General features: G+C 34.6%; 1 long non-coding RNA gene across 2 annotated transcripts in view; it reads left to right on the top strand.

The window, feature by feature from the left end:
• LOC123386546 overlaps positions 1 to 15,290 on the top strand; it is a 441,703-nt gene that overhangs the window by 130,394 nt on the left and 296,019 nt on the right. The window contains exons 1-2 of one of the 2 annotated variants that reach the window (XR_006600568.1): positions 6,100 to 6,263; positions 15,204 to 15,252. This is a non-coding gene — a long non-coding RNA (uncharacterized LOC123386546). Of the gene's footprint in view, positions 1 to 6,099; positions 6,264 to 15,203; positions 15,253 to 15,290 lie in introns of those variants that run through there. The other variant, XR_006600567.1, reaches the window with a different exon arrangement.

Consider the following 15,290-nt stretch of genomic DNA (forward strand, 5'->3'; position numbering starts at 1 on the left):
AATATACATGAGGAAGATACTAAACAGATTAATAATATCTTTCAAAATACAATTTTAGCAAATGGATGGATAAAAAACAATGTTAAAAGATAATTTAGAGGAAGATATTTGAGTAGTAAGTTCATAGGCACCTAATAATTCATCTGTGAAATACACAAAACAAAACAAAAAAGACAAAATTACAAGAATATTTCACCATGATATAAAAATTTAATACAAGTTCTCCAAAAGTTTTAGATGAAACAAATGATAAACTGTCTACAGTATAGAATATCTGGATTATAATTTGATGTAGTATATTTAAGTAATTTCCTGTGAACAACAAAAAGAAAGTGTTTCTTTTTATTTTTCAAACATTCATAGAACCTTCACTAAGGTTGAGTATCATAAAAGTCACAAAGAATATCTTATCAACTTTCATTAAGCTTTAATCATCAAGTCATGTGCTATGAAAAAAATGAAATAAAATTAAATATTACAAAGAAAAATATATCTAGATACTAAAATTTCATGCCAGAATAGTTCAACTTATCATTAATATTTCATTTCTTTTAAATTATTAAAGTTTTTTAAATTTTTTTAATGTTTACTTATTTTTGAGAGAGAGAGAGAGAGAGAGAGAGAGAGCGTGAGCAGGGAGGGGAAGAGAGTGAAGGAAACATAGAATCTGAAGCAGGCTCCAGGCTCTGAGCTGTCAGCATAGAGCCCAATGCAGGGCTTGAACTCACAAACCATGAGATCATGACCTGAGCTGAAATCAGACACTTAACCGACTGAGCCACCCAGGTTCCCCTAAACTATTAAAGTTTTAAAGCAGGTAAACCCAATTTTTGATTATGGGTATGTTTGCAATTTTATATTATTATTTGAAATTCTATCTGTTTTATTTCAATTACTGTTTAAAAAGCAACAACCCTGATAATCAGGAGCATGCTAACTAATGTAACAGTGACATGGTATTTCACTTGTCAGACTGAAAAACTGACAAAATTCAATATTGAGTATTGGCAAGAATGTAGAAAAAAAGTGCACTCTTGCACACTCTTATACCAGTGAAGAAAATAGACACTATGAGGAGCAACATAACCATAATCTAGTGAATAAAAATGCTCATTTCCTAATATTCAACAATTCTGCTTTTTCATATACTTTAAAGAACATTTTGTACAAGTACATACTGGCTGCATTAAAAACTAATCAAGTGTTGTCTGCAGTGTTGAGAAACTGGAAACTGATTTATCAATAGGAGACAAATGAATAAATATTGGTATATCTATACAAAGTTATAGTATACAGCAGCTAATAGGAATAAACTGTACTTAACTATTAAATATATAGATGGGTGTAAGTATATCTGTATGCATGTATTATTTTCTACAACCTTTCTGAAAGACAAAAGTTGAAATAATGAATCCATTATTGTAATTTTGACACAAAAATACATATAATATATGTGCATGGATACAGATAGATGTATGTAGAAAAATTAAAATGGAAAAAATTGGACAGAAATTGTGAAAGGATTAGCTCTTAGAATAGATAAAAAACATGGAACGAGATTGAAGTGTTTGACAAAGTGGTCTTTTAAATGTTTCATTAATAGTTAAATAATATACACGCTTTTATTTATTCTTAATTATATATATATGCATACACTAGTAGTGAGTTTTAGAGAATATGGGTGTGGGAAGAAATAAAAGTAAACATGACAAAAGTCTAAAGAATTAATTCTTGGTGCTGACAATATGGGTGATTATTATTTTATGGTTTGTGCTTTTCTGTATATTTCAATATTTTAAAATAAGAAAATTTAAATCACAACATATTTTATAAATAACAAATATATCAACAGATTTTTTTAGGACAAGAAGTTTTTTTTAATGAATTATAGACAGTAAATTCTATTTTACTTTAGGAAGGTAGAGATCCTCTTAGGCTGGTGTTCTGATATAGTTTCAATAATGAGAATGTGCTGTGGTTGGAATAATAGGTGGACATTTGCAGATGAAGAGAAGTCATGTAAGGCATCCTGAATGGAATCGTCTAAAGGGGAAATAGCTAGGTTTATATTCAGAAAGCACTAAGTAGACTAATGAGAGGAACATATAGGCATATCCAGATTAAGAGGAAAGATGGATTAGGCCAAAGTTGGCTGGTACTGTCTTACCAGCAATACAGAAGAATAAAATATCGCAGACCAGAAAGATGCATAATCTGCTTTAGGGAGCAAATGAAAGGAGGATTATAGAACAGTTTTCTTGGTAGGAAACCAAGGTAAGGACTCATATGCAAGGTAAAATAAAAACCAAGGCCTGATTACTGAGTGAGAATATCAGTTTACTTGGAAGAGAATGAGGAAAGCATCTGCTTAATGTGGTGTCTTCGATTTCAGGTCTTGCCATTTACTTGCTAGGTAGATACTCTTGTTAGCCTAACCAATGCCCAATCTCAAAGCTTTTCTTTCTTGCCTTTGCAAGTCTCTTACTGTTGATTGTGCTCATGTGACACTGTTCTTCCATATGAAACATAAGTGGAATTTATTGGGCGCTTCTGTTGAAAATTTTGCTTCCTTGATAAAAAGGACTTTTTTTTTTTTGGCTGATGTTGCCCCTTTCTCCATCCTTCCTGTGTCAAATGCAATATAATGAGCAGGTATCACTTTAGCATCTCTCTTGCAACTGTCAAGAAAAGGCCAAAACCTCACACAGACTCTGGTACTGACATCACTGTATAACCTAGGCCAGGGCTATTTACTTCTAACTATGAGAGAAAAATTAGCCTCAATTGATTTAATGTATTATGATCAAGTTTTTATATTTGTAGCTGAAAGCATTCCTGATACATTTGTTATATAGCCTAAGAAGTTGTTTAAATGCTCCGAGTCTCAATTTCCTCATTACTTCATGTGTGCATTAAATGAGATAATAAATATGTTGTGCTTAGCTCAGTGCTTAATACAAAAATTGCTTAGTTAGTGGTATTACTCATTGTAGTCATTGTGAAAATAAAACAAAGTTGTTAAAAAAGGAATTGGTGGCAAGGCAGATATGAGGCTGACTGAGGTAATACCACTTCCTATATTGCTCCTGCTTACAAATAGAGATGGTCCCAAAGCGGCAGCTAGACTTAGCTTAGAGATAAGGGTAAATGGATTAGTCATCAAGATTGGATGGATATAGTAATAGGCCAGTGAATAATTATTCATATAAAGTGAAATATATTTTGATATGTAGTCAATACTCCCATACCAATGGTGCGTACCATGTGCCCTGATACCTTCTGCATAGCATGGGTTAATCTCACTTGGTCTGGATAGACCCCATACTTATAACCGCAGCTACTTACGTATAACTACAGTTACTTATAACCAATGCTATAGAATCTATAAGAAAAATGATGTTCTATAACCACAGGTTTCTTATCTTTCCATGAGTTGTATTAGCCTATCAGTATTGTTATATAGTATAGTAATAATAATTGGATTTATGATTTGCACCTGGTTGGGTAGAACCTGGCTAGGGGCAGGGTGGGGAGGGAGATATGGTTTCAATGGTTAAGGAAAGTCACATGGTCAGAATGTGTTACCAGTTCACTATATGAGACCAACTACAAGCAGAGGTTGCTTTCTGGTATTGAGGTATGAGGTAGCAGTTTGAGACCTTCACACAATGTGTTCTGTGCTGGTTGAACAGTAGAAGAACAAAGAAGCCTGCACTGGTGTCTCCAGACACTTTATATTTATTTTTTTTAAGTTTATTTATTTTGAGAGAGAGGGAGAGAGTGTGAGTAGAGGAAGGGAAGACAGAGAGGGAGAGAGAGAGTCCCAAGCAAGCTCTGCACTGTCAGCTCAGAGCCTGATGTGGGGCTTAAACTCATGAACTGTATGATCATTACCTGAGCCAAAATCAATAGTCGGATGCTTAACTGACAGAGCCACCCAGGCCCATCTCCAGACACTTTTAATGCATATTCTACTACTGCTGTTGCTGTACCTTTACTCTTATAAAGCTATTTCCAAGTATAAACTATTTGAGTCCAGTGAGTCCTTTCAATAAACATTTAAGATCATTAGTGGGTAATTAAAATGTATGCTTATCATTAAAAGATGTTATATTAAGAATTATGTCGTATTTGTAGTTTAAATTATTATGGTACAAATACTATAATAAAGTAATCACTCATCAAGTTCCACCACCAATAGTTTTTAAAGGCTCTCTTCACATTTTTTTATTTCTCCAGGAATAAAAAAACATCTGCCTTGAATTTTGTGTTAATCAAAGACTTAACCCTCCTCTAGAGTTTTGCTACATTTGTATGTAACCCTAAAAATATTATTTAGAATTTGACTGATTTTGACCTATGATGAATGAAATCATAAAGTATGATTTACTTTCTGACTTACTGTTTTTCTGCTTAATATCATGTATTTGAGATTCACCCATGTTGTTCTTTTCAGCTATAGTTTTCTTTTTAATGTTTTATATTCCATTGTAGGAACATACCATAACTTGTCTATTCTTCTACTAACATTTGGTTTAATTCCAATGTTGCGTTATAACCAGTTGTCACCATTAGTATTCTTGGCTGTGACTCAGAGTTAGACAGATACTAGAGTTCCTCTAGATACACACATAGAAGGGGGATTTCTGAATTACAGGGTCTACACATATTTAACTTTATGAGTTTGTGCCATAACCTAAGGTTGTAACCAATCTGAACTCTTACTAGCAATTCAATCTGATTTTCCATAAGTGAGTTATTTGTGTTAAGTATTTGTAGATTCTTAAGGAAATTAGTGTGTTTGTAGTGTAATATATCTTGAATAAAATGTTGGTAATTTCTAGGACCTAATATGTTTGTATACTTTTAGGTATTTATTTAGATTCATATATTTGTATGCCATAGAAAGCAGTGAACTTTCAAAGTAAGTTGGAATATTTTACATTCAATATGAAAATTTTACATTTTAATGTTTTTCTTTTTTTAAAACCATAAAAACCGTATATTTTTGTTTTATAAAGTATAACAGGAAATACGAGACTGACGGAGACTTATCAAGATACCTGCTTTATGCAAATTTTATACAAAACCTTGTTTTAAGAACCATAATGAGTATATTATTTTAGAGCAGCTGGATGATCTGTGTAAATGGGGTTGTCTGATAAGCAGCATCTTATGACTTAAAGATTCATTATTGTTCTTTATCAAGACTAGCCTGTTTCTGATTCTGTGTCTCCCTCTCTCTCTGCCCCTCCCCTGTTCATGCTCTGTCTCTCTCTGTCCCAAAAATAAATAAACGTTGAAAAAAAAATTAAAAAAAAAAAAGATTAGTATCCCAGAATCTACCTGAATGCCATGTCTGAAAAGTTATGGTTTAATAATAAATGTCAGACGTAGCATCAGGAAAATTAAAGGATTACATAGGCCGATTCCCAAATATAATTCTGGGGAAAATCATGTAAACTCTCTGACCACTAGTCCCTTTACCCGTAAATTGGTAATCTTCATTGTGTTACTCTTAGCTAAGGGAAATCATATATAAGACAGTACTTTGTAAACTCCAGAACTCTTCCCTAAGATATCGTCAGGTGCCTAATTAACTATTTTTGGTATAAGTCATGGTTCATTGCTGTGAACAACATAAGATGATTTCCCTAGAAGAGGAATTTATGTAAAAAAGTGTTAAAAAAAACCCAAAGTATCATTGAAAAGGGCAGAAGAACCTGAAGAAAAACCCCAACTCATGCGTCAGAACTATTTCAGTGATGACACCACTTCCTCCCCTTTTGTATCCTAGATGCCCACGTGTCTATTTCTGACAGGAAGGGTATCAGAGAGTAGACACTGCTACCAACACTGCCAACCCCTGCCTCTGGAAAAACAGATTTAGGTGCTGCCATTTCTGTGGGGCTCTCTACTTCTTTTGCATCACTAGCTGATGAATCAGTATCTAGGGTGATTTTGGTGCTTGACCAATCAGGTGCCTGCCTCAAAGTCACAAGGAAGAATAGAAAAGAAAGTATAATATTTGGAACAAGGTCTTCAATTAATGGGAGTTAGGTTGGGCTGGGTGGCCAAAAGCAATGAGTAATGCCCATATGTTTTCTTTACTTCTTCCAGAAAAATTGATAAAACAAAAGTGCAGAAAAGTATCTGCCTAAAGTCACAGAATTATTATAGGACAGACATATGAATTGAAACATGCATGTGCCCTGACTTCAAGAATACAACCATCAAACTATTCTAAATCGTTTCAATAAGAGGTAAGCCTGCTATGCTTACTTCAGTGTTTTTTTTTCCCTTAATACCTGGGGACTGAGGAATAAATTGGATCTCTTATAACAATACTGATGTCCTAGAATAGTTAATGATAAAACTGTTACTTCAAAATGAAACAAAACAAAACATGGTGTTTTTCCTGGTTTGTATGGGCAAAGGTTCTCTATGTTTTAAACTGTGCACTATGTTATAAATACTGTATTCTGTCATAAATCAAAGAGAATGGAAAACTGTATTATGAAACTTCTGTGCTGCTGAGATGACAGGACAGATTTGTCCATTTAAATAGCACTCAAATCTGTCTACATTTCATTGACCTCTTTCCAAATATAAAGTGCTGCATAAATTTTTAATGATAACAACAGTGACCTAAGTTACTGTAGTCTAATGGCTTTCAGTTTTAAATGTTGATGGTGTAAGTCCAGTTCATGAGAGACTAGTGCCTATACCATGGAAACCTTGGTCACAATCAGTACTAATTTGCAGGCTAAGCAGAAAGGCCAAGGTTTGACTGAAGAGGCTAAATTCTCTTCTTTTTGTGACTATTCCTACCAGCTTAGTATTAGAATTTTCAAGATACTCACTTTAAGCAAATGAATATAGTCACTTTATACAAATTCATGTTTAGGCGTGAGATAAAGCATGACAGATCCAATTTGCATCGAGAGGACAGTTTTATATATTGAGTTGGGTTTATGGTTGAGTTACAAGACCAACGATGATCGAGGACCCAGGCTGTTCTAACTGTAGGCAGGTCACCGAACCTTTGTGAGTGACCCTTAGTTACTTTATCTATAAAACAGGATGATAGTCCCTGCTGCACAACTTGATCTATCTCAAAAAAGAAAAAAAAAAAAAAAAGAAAAAAGAATGAGAAAGCACTGTGATAAACTGCTATTCAGATGTAAATCATTACTGTTATTGTCTTTTAACTTATTGTTAACTGATTTGTCACACAATTTGGTAGCCCTACCTATAGTGGTTTAAAAAATTTTAAGTAATTTGTGAAACTTGTATTAATTCAATCACCTCAGCATAATCCTTTTTTTAAGCTTTACTGAGGTATGATGGACAAATTTGTGAGTATTTAAAGTGTACATCGTGATGATTCGATATATGTATACATTTAGAAAGAATTTGTCCCATATAGTATAGTTAACTAATCATCCATCACTGCACATATTTATATATAGTTTGTTTGTTTTCACTAGGAACAATATTACTTTTAATTTGGGGGAAATGCTGTGAGTCTTCTTGACTCTTTTTTCATGGGAATTCATTGTTAACAAACAGTGATAGTTGGGCTGTTACCACTGAAGGGAGGATGCCACTCTTATTATTCAGCAGAGTCCCGCAATTGCTACTTGGTTTCAGCATTGCCTAAATACAGCTGTTAAATTCACCAGCGTATCTGAACAGTTTTACCTGAAATTCTATCTGAAATCCATTCATTTTCTGCATCTTGTCTCCATGCATCTACTCTTTCTCACTTAAAATACATTCCTTACTCATCTGCTCTTGAAGTCTTTTATAAAACAATCAAATCATATTTCTTGCTGACTTAAAAATATCTAATGGTTTCCATTGCATTTAAAATGAAATCCAGGGGCGCCTGGGTGGCTCAGTCAGTTGAGCGTCAGACTTTGGCTCAGGTCATGATCTCATAGCTGGTGAGTTCGAACCCCAAGTTGGGCTCTGTGCTGGCAGCTCAGACCTGGAGCCTGCTTCCGATTCTGTGTCTCCCTCTTTCTCTCTCCCTAACCCATTCACGTTCTGTCTCTGTCTCAAAAATAAATAAACATTAAAAAAAAAGAAAAAAATAGTAATAAATAAAATGAAATCCAAACTCCATGTGTGCAGAATGTGATAGCTGCCTCCTTCCACATTTATATCTCATGTCATTCTCTTCTCTCTGAATTCAACCATCAAAGGCTTTCTTTCCTATCTTCCATTTGGCCAGCTCTTTGCTGCCTCCAAGGATTTTGCTGATGCTTGCTCCTCTGGAATACTCTATTCCCTTATTTTCACAAAGTTAACACCTCAAATTTCAAGTCTCAGGATAAATATCAGCTCTTCAGAAAGGCTTTTCTTGACTATCCTACCTACCCCCACCCCCATGTAAATTAATTTATTAATGTGCTTTGGGTCTGGCTTCCCCATTAGAATGAGAGCCGCATGGTAGCAGGGGCCATGTTTATCAAGATCATGAATATGTCTCATGCTCTTAGCAAAAAGTCTGGCACATAATTTCTGCTCATTATATATATTTGTGGATGAATGAAAAAAATATATATATATATATTTGTGGCTGCCTGACTGGCTAGCAGCTTGTCTGAATGGATGATGTATTAAAACCTTGCCTCTCTACCCAAAAAAAATGAAAACAAATAAATTACTTATCAATTAAAATATCAATATTATTCCTGAGAGTCGGTATGTAAATTAGAAGTTTATTTTAAAAACATGATTTCCCATTCTAGTTTCATGAATTATTTATCAGTTATTTTAAGTGATTTTGGTAAGTATCTATTCTGAACTTTTTGAAGAGTACCTATCTTCAGAATATTGATGAAAGAATGAATAGTATTGTTATGCCCAGAATTCATGATCCCCAAAGACCACCAGGGAGCCAAGTCCGATGCAAAAGCAAAAAGCAAAGAGCCTTTATTCGAGCTAGCTCGAGTTCAATCCCCTACCTGCACCGATGCAGTGGTGAGATACCAGAGAGAGAGAGCATGTGTTTTGAAAGCACAAAGGTTTTATAGGGGTCTAGGGGCAGTTGGGGGGGTGATGGTTGTGGCCTTAGCCAATTGGCTGGGGAAGGGACAGAGTCCCCTTGTGCAGGTTGCCGGGTGTGGTTTGAACTGAAAGTTTGAATGGGTGGGTGAGCGGGAAGTTACTTAAGGGGAGGAGGTGTGGTCTGAGGTTTGAATGGAATTCCTTTCTGTGGTTTTCCGGGAAAGGAGGCCATGTTGGGGATGTAGTCACTCAAGATGGAGGACACAGAACAAGATGGAGGTGGCCGGCCTAGGTCTGCTCTTTCAGTATCCAGGAAGTAGGAGGTTTGAAGTACATTTTAGAAGTAGCCCACACCTCAATTCATAGCCTAGAAATCTCTCTGTGAAATCTGAACTATTTAATTTAATCATATACAATTCCATTGACAAGGAATTATTTCCTAAAACATTGTATTCCATTTTTTAATGGCTCTGGTTGCTGGAAATTTCTTCTATTTTTCTGAGCCAGAACCTCACTTTTTACCCTCCATTTATTGCAATTCTATGCTTTTTTTTAGTCATAGAAATTAGGTTAGTCTGTTGATGTACAAATCCTTAAAATATTTGGAGATAGACATGTTGAATCCTCCTTATCTCTTTCTTCTAGCTAAACATTATCTTTTCCATATGCCATTAACCTCCAGATAAATACAGAAAATAAGTTTAAATCAACTTTTCCCCCTATATTTCTATAATGTAAAGAATCACATTTTAAAGTGAATAATGACTTTCAATGCATTTCTGCTCTATATTTGTGATTATGATTAAATGGGGAATGTGTATTGCAAATAAATATTGATAACTTCAATATATAACTTTAAAATTATATTATGTATTTGTTTGCTTTAACCAAGTTTCCATATTTGGGACAAAGTTAGGCGGTTCTTTGAACTAGAGTTACCATAAAATTATTTCAGTTGTGCAAGTTTTTTTAGGTTTATAGATAATGCCTAGATAAGCTACCACTGCAATTATATTTTTCTCATGAATAGCTGAACATAATTCACTCTTTTTTATTCCCTGTCCTATCTTTTCCTGTGTATATGGACATATATATGTATTCACTTGAAGGAAAAAAAAAGGGGGAAATTAACTTTTAAAATTCTAGCCCTATATAAAGTAACAAACCATCTCTTTGCTATTTACTTGTGTTAATAATTTTAACCAAGAAAATCCAAGTATTAATTGTAAATTTATGATGACAGTAGAGTAAAAGAACTATCTAGAAAATATATGTAAGTCGTTTCATAATTTTGCTAATTTTAAAGTATTATCTTTGCAAAATATTAGACACTATAGAATCTAGTTTGAGAGTAACATTCTGTACACATTTCCATGAAAATTTCATCTGTTATAAAAGATTATCATATGAAGATAACATAAATCTGCTGTAAATAAAAATACAAAACCAAGGAGTTACATATATGTTTCTTGAAAGTTTAATAAAGTTTTTTTCTCATTCATTATTAATATCTTTCGAAAAATAGATTCTTTGATAAAACATCAACCCATGTGAATGAAACAAATTTGAAAACTCTTACTATAAACTTTGTATTTGTATAATTATAAATGAACGGAGTCTATTAATTTGAAAAGAGATTATTACTCTAGCATTCCTGACCCTATATACTTTTCCAATTCTTTTGAGTCTACTTTGCTGCAATGATTGAAATAAGAATGGGTATATGGGGGCTGGGGGTGGCTCAGTTGGTTAAGTGGCCTTGATCTTGGTTCAGATCATGATCTCACAATTTGTGAGTTCAAGCTCTGCATTGGGCTCTGCACTGGCAGCATGGAGCCTGGTTGGGATTCATCCCCTCTCTCTTTCTCTCCTCCTACCCCCCCTCCCTCTGCCCCTCCCCTGCTCATGCACATGTGCTCTCACTACCTCTCTCAAATAAATATTAAAAAAAAAAAAAAAAGAATAGACACATGACCTAAACTGAGCCAAGGTTATTTTTGCTGATATTTTCAAGAATGAAATTATTTTTTTCCTTGGGATAGCTACAGGTGACCATAAATACCACAACATGGAGAAGGTCTGCCTTAAAATCAAGCCAACAGACTGAAAAGGTGACAGATGAAAGCTCTTTAATTTACCAGTTAAAGAGGCCAACCATTTCTTTACATATTTGCATTAGTATATGTTTGCTTTTTGCCACTTGTACTGAAATAGTCCTGACTTTTAGAGATAATATACATAGTTCCTATTTTAATTTTTTATGAAATAATAAGAAAATTAGAAAATTTCCTACTACATTTGGATCTCATTTTGGGAAGATATACCGTAGATGTATATGTACCGTCATTAGGTAGTGTATCATTGTTTAACTCTGACATAGCTCTCTAAATGCTTAACTCAGTGATTTATACAGAAAAAAAGACTTATTTTTAATTTATGTAATCAAATATCAACTGATATCCTCTTGTGCTCTGAGATTTAAATTAAATTGGCTGGATGTCCCTGCTCAATATCAGGTGAGAATGCCATGTGTCCCCTACAAATTTTGTCAATTCTTTATAACCTTTGTCCTCAAGGTCTCTATTCTTTATCTGTTAATCTTTCAGTTTCCCTTATCTCACTTTACATGAGTCCTTTGTTTCATTTATGCCTATTTACACTTGTAATTCAGGCTTTTTATTTTAATTTCACTCAAACCTCTCACACATGACACATAGCATAGCAAGCTTTTAACGGTGTGGAGAGAGAGTTATTTGCACTCACTGCAGCCAGCAAGTTATTACTGATTATGTGTTCCCAATAGTTAGATCTTTATGTCTTGTCCAGAATTTGCTTTCTCTTTTCTTTTTCTTCTCTCTCCCCTTCCCTGTTTTCCTCTCCCCTCTACTCTCCTCCCCATCCCTTCCCTCCTGCCCTCTCTCCTCCTCTCCCCTTCCTTCCCCTTTCCTAATTCCTTTTCATTTACTCTGCAGGGTATTTTGCATTTCTTTTTCCTCCTTTCCCAACTCCTTCCTAAAGGAGTTCGGTTTGGCCAAATAACAGCCTTCTGAGCTCTCGAAGGAACTTTTTAGGCGCTCAAAGTAACGTTTTTACCCTCTCAGAGTAACTTTTTTCCCCTCTTGCTACATTTTTTAAAGATGCTTAAACTATAAATGCGTAGCTTTCCTTTCATTCCATACACACTCTTCTCTCATTCCTCATACCAAAGTATTTTAAGTAAAGTGGCACAGGAAAAGAAAGGTGATCTCTGCTAACTAAAAAAGGAAGAGATGTAATACCATGTTCCCCACGAGTGGCCACACAGATGGAATTTCACCCTGGGCAATCCAACTTGCAACCAGTGGTTAAGAGGCACACAAGTCTAGTCAATATTTGAGTCATGCCCCAATTCTCTCATGAGCAAAGGCAGTAATTTAAAAGTGCATTGGTTAATATGTAAACAGGAAACTTATTTTGGGAAAGAGGGAAAGTTCAGCTGTGTGAGAGAATGGAAGTCTCACTCTATCTTTCTGGATCATTTATTGGAAAACCAGACTGTTTTCCCGTAAAAAAATTTGGGCTGAATAAATAATATGGGAAATTAAGCAAATCTTTCAACTGGCTGATTCTCAGCGTTATCATTCCAGAACCAAAACTAAGTTCATTTTTGAAACACAAAGACAGAATACTGCTTCAGTGATGTTTCAGGTGATCTCTGTACATGTATACCAGCAGGATTGTTCTGGAGGTAAAAGCAACGTGGATGAGATGATGATATTGTCGAGTATTTGTAGCAACCTTGTGTTGCCAAAGTTACCTCTGTAAGACGTACTCCTTTTACCATGAGCAGGGTGTAATGCCAATATGTTTTCTTTTCCAATCTTGAAGGAACACTAAGAAAGTATCTGGAAAGCGTTCTGAATTCCACGGAACATGAATCTGTGCTATGACCTCCCTGGGATTTACTCACACAGAATAGTACTTTTCAGTTGTCTCTCAAATGAGTTGCCTTTTTTCTTTAATTTAAAATTATATTTTTATTTTACCAACTAGTTTTAAAGTTCCTTATAAGGAGCCACTGAACTATTTAAACCTTTCAGAACATTGACTAGGAAATTATTTGATAGTATAAGTCTGTAGGAATCTCTTTTATTTGACCACTGGAAAAAACGAAAGGAATAGTTCCAGCCTTGAACAGCATCCCATGGTAATAATCATGTAAGAACAAATTTCCTTCAAGTTTAAAACCAAACAGGTGGAAGCTGTCAGGACACACTAGCAACGAATCTGAGAAGCTAATTCCAGCTCAATCTTTTCCATTAATGCCCCTTTGCCCACAATCTTATTTCTGCCTGAACTGTTGCATAAGATACTGAACACAGCTGTGGATCAATGAAGTCATTTACAGATCCACCTTGTGGGTAAGATAAATGATAGATTAATCTAAGTTCCCTGGGGCCTTTATTTTTGGAACATATTTTAGTGGTGAATGAAATCCCTACTGGAGCTTCCTCAAATAATTGCCTTCTTTTTCTCTTTCCTAAATTTAATGTTTTTGTTGTTGTTATTGTTGTTAACATTCAATTACTGTTTCCAAGGTTCTATAAGAGCTATCTATGAACATTGGTTTCTGAGTCTAGCCATGGGTCTTTCCTATCCAAAGATGATAGGTACAGACTTTATCATATGGATGCTGATTCTAAAATAATTTCACAACTAATTTTCTTTTTCAGAGCTATGGGAAACACAAGTCAATTCCAGCACTTGATTTCAATAAAATAAAGCTAAGGATAATATGTATAATTTGTAGTTAAAGATCAAGAGAGAAACAGAGGAGAGAAAATTTTGAGATAAAGTTAATTTTTTAACTAAGATTTTTTAACTATTCTTTTTAAGGAATCAAACTTTGGGGTAGTTATGAAAATGAAATTAAAACAATGAAGTATGATTGCTAGATTGATGTCCTCATTCTTTGTCAGTCCTGACATAATCTGAAAGTTTGATGGTAATGATGGTGGAATTGGACTGTTTGACATGTATTATCTTATTCAATGCTCAAAATAATTCTAAGAAATAGGAGTGATGTCCCCACTTTGCAGATGAGGATCTGCGCCTAGGAAAAAGAACTCCTACAAAGTTCCACACCAATATGGTATTTCTATTTTTAATTTTTTCAAGAAACTTTATAGTGTTTTCCAAGTGGCTGTATCAGTTCCCACCAACAATGCACAAGGGTTCCTTTTTTTTCACCAAGACTTGTTATTTCTTGTCTTTTTGATTTCAGCCATTCTCACAGGTTTAAAGTATTCTGTCATGGTAGTTTTGATTTAGATTTCCCCGATGATTAGTGATGTTGAGCATAATTCCACTTCTGGGTGTTTACCTAAAGAAAATGAAAACACTAATTCAAAAGGATATACACACCCCTATGTTTGTTGCAGCATTATTTACAATAGCCAAGATATGGAAATAACCTAAGTGTCCATCGGTAGATGAATAGATAGTGAAGATGTGGTACACACACACACACACACACACACACACACACATACACACACTGGAATGTTACACAGCCATAAAAAGAATGAGATTGTTTCATTTGTGATGACATGGATGGACCTAAAGGGTATTATGCTAAGTAAAATAAGTCAGACTGGAAGAGACAAATACCACATATATTTCACTCATATCTAGCATCTAAGAAACAATGGAAATGCATAAACAAGCAAAAAGCAGAATCAGACCTGTAAATACAGAGAACAAACTGGTGATTGCCAGAGGGGAAGGGGCTGGGTTAAATGAGTGAAGGAGAGCAGGAGGTGTAGACTTCCAGTTATGAAATGAATAAGTCATGGAGGTAAAAGGCACAGCATAGGGAATATAGTCAATGGCATTGAAATAGCGTTGTGTGGTGACAGACAGTAGCTACACTTGCGGTGAATAGAGCACAACATATAGAGATGTTGAATCGCTCTGTTGTATACCTAAAACTAATGTAGCATTGTGTGTCAACTATACTGAACTTCTAAAAACATTGTTTATTTAGAACCAGTCACTTTAGCGATTGTGTTTTATTGCTCTTCGTTGTGAAAATAAAATGAATTAGATAGTTACTGATAGTTGTATATTCACTGAAATATTGAGGAATGAAAAATAACATTTTCCATGCTGCATTTGTTAATACATGTGTAATTGTTTCTTCTCAGTGATGAAACTACACAGTTGAGCTCTTTGGAGACAAGATAACAATTTTTGGTGAGTTATTACAGTCTGAATAGGGAGAATGTTTGATT

This window comes from Felis catus, chromosome B4, assembly GCF_018350175.1.
Source record: "Felis catus isolate Fca126 chromosome B4, F.catus_Fca126_mat1.0, whole genome shotgun sequence".
Lineage (NCBI taxonomy): Eukaryota > Metazoa > Chordata > Mammalia > Carnivora > Felidae > Felis > Felis catus.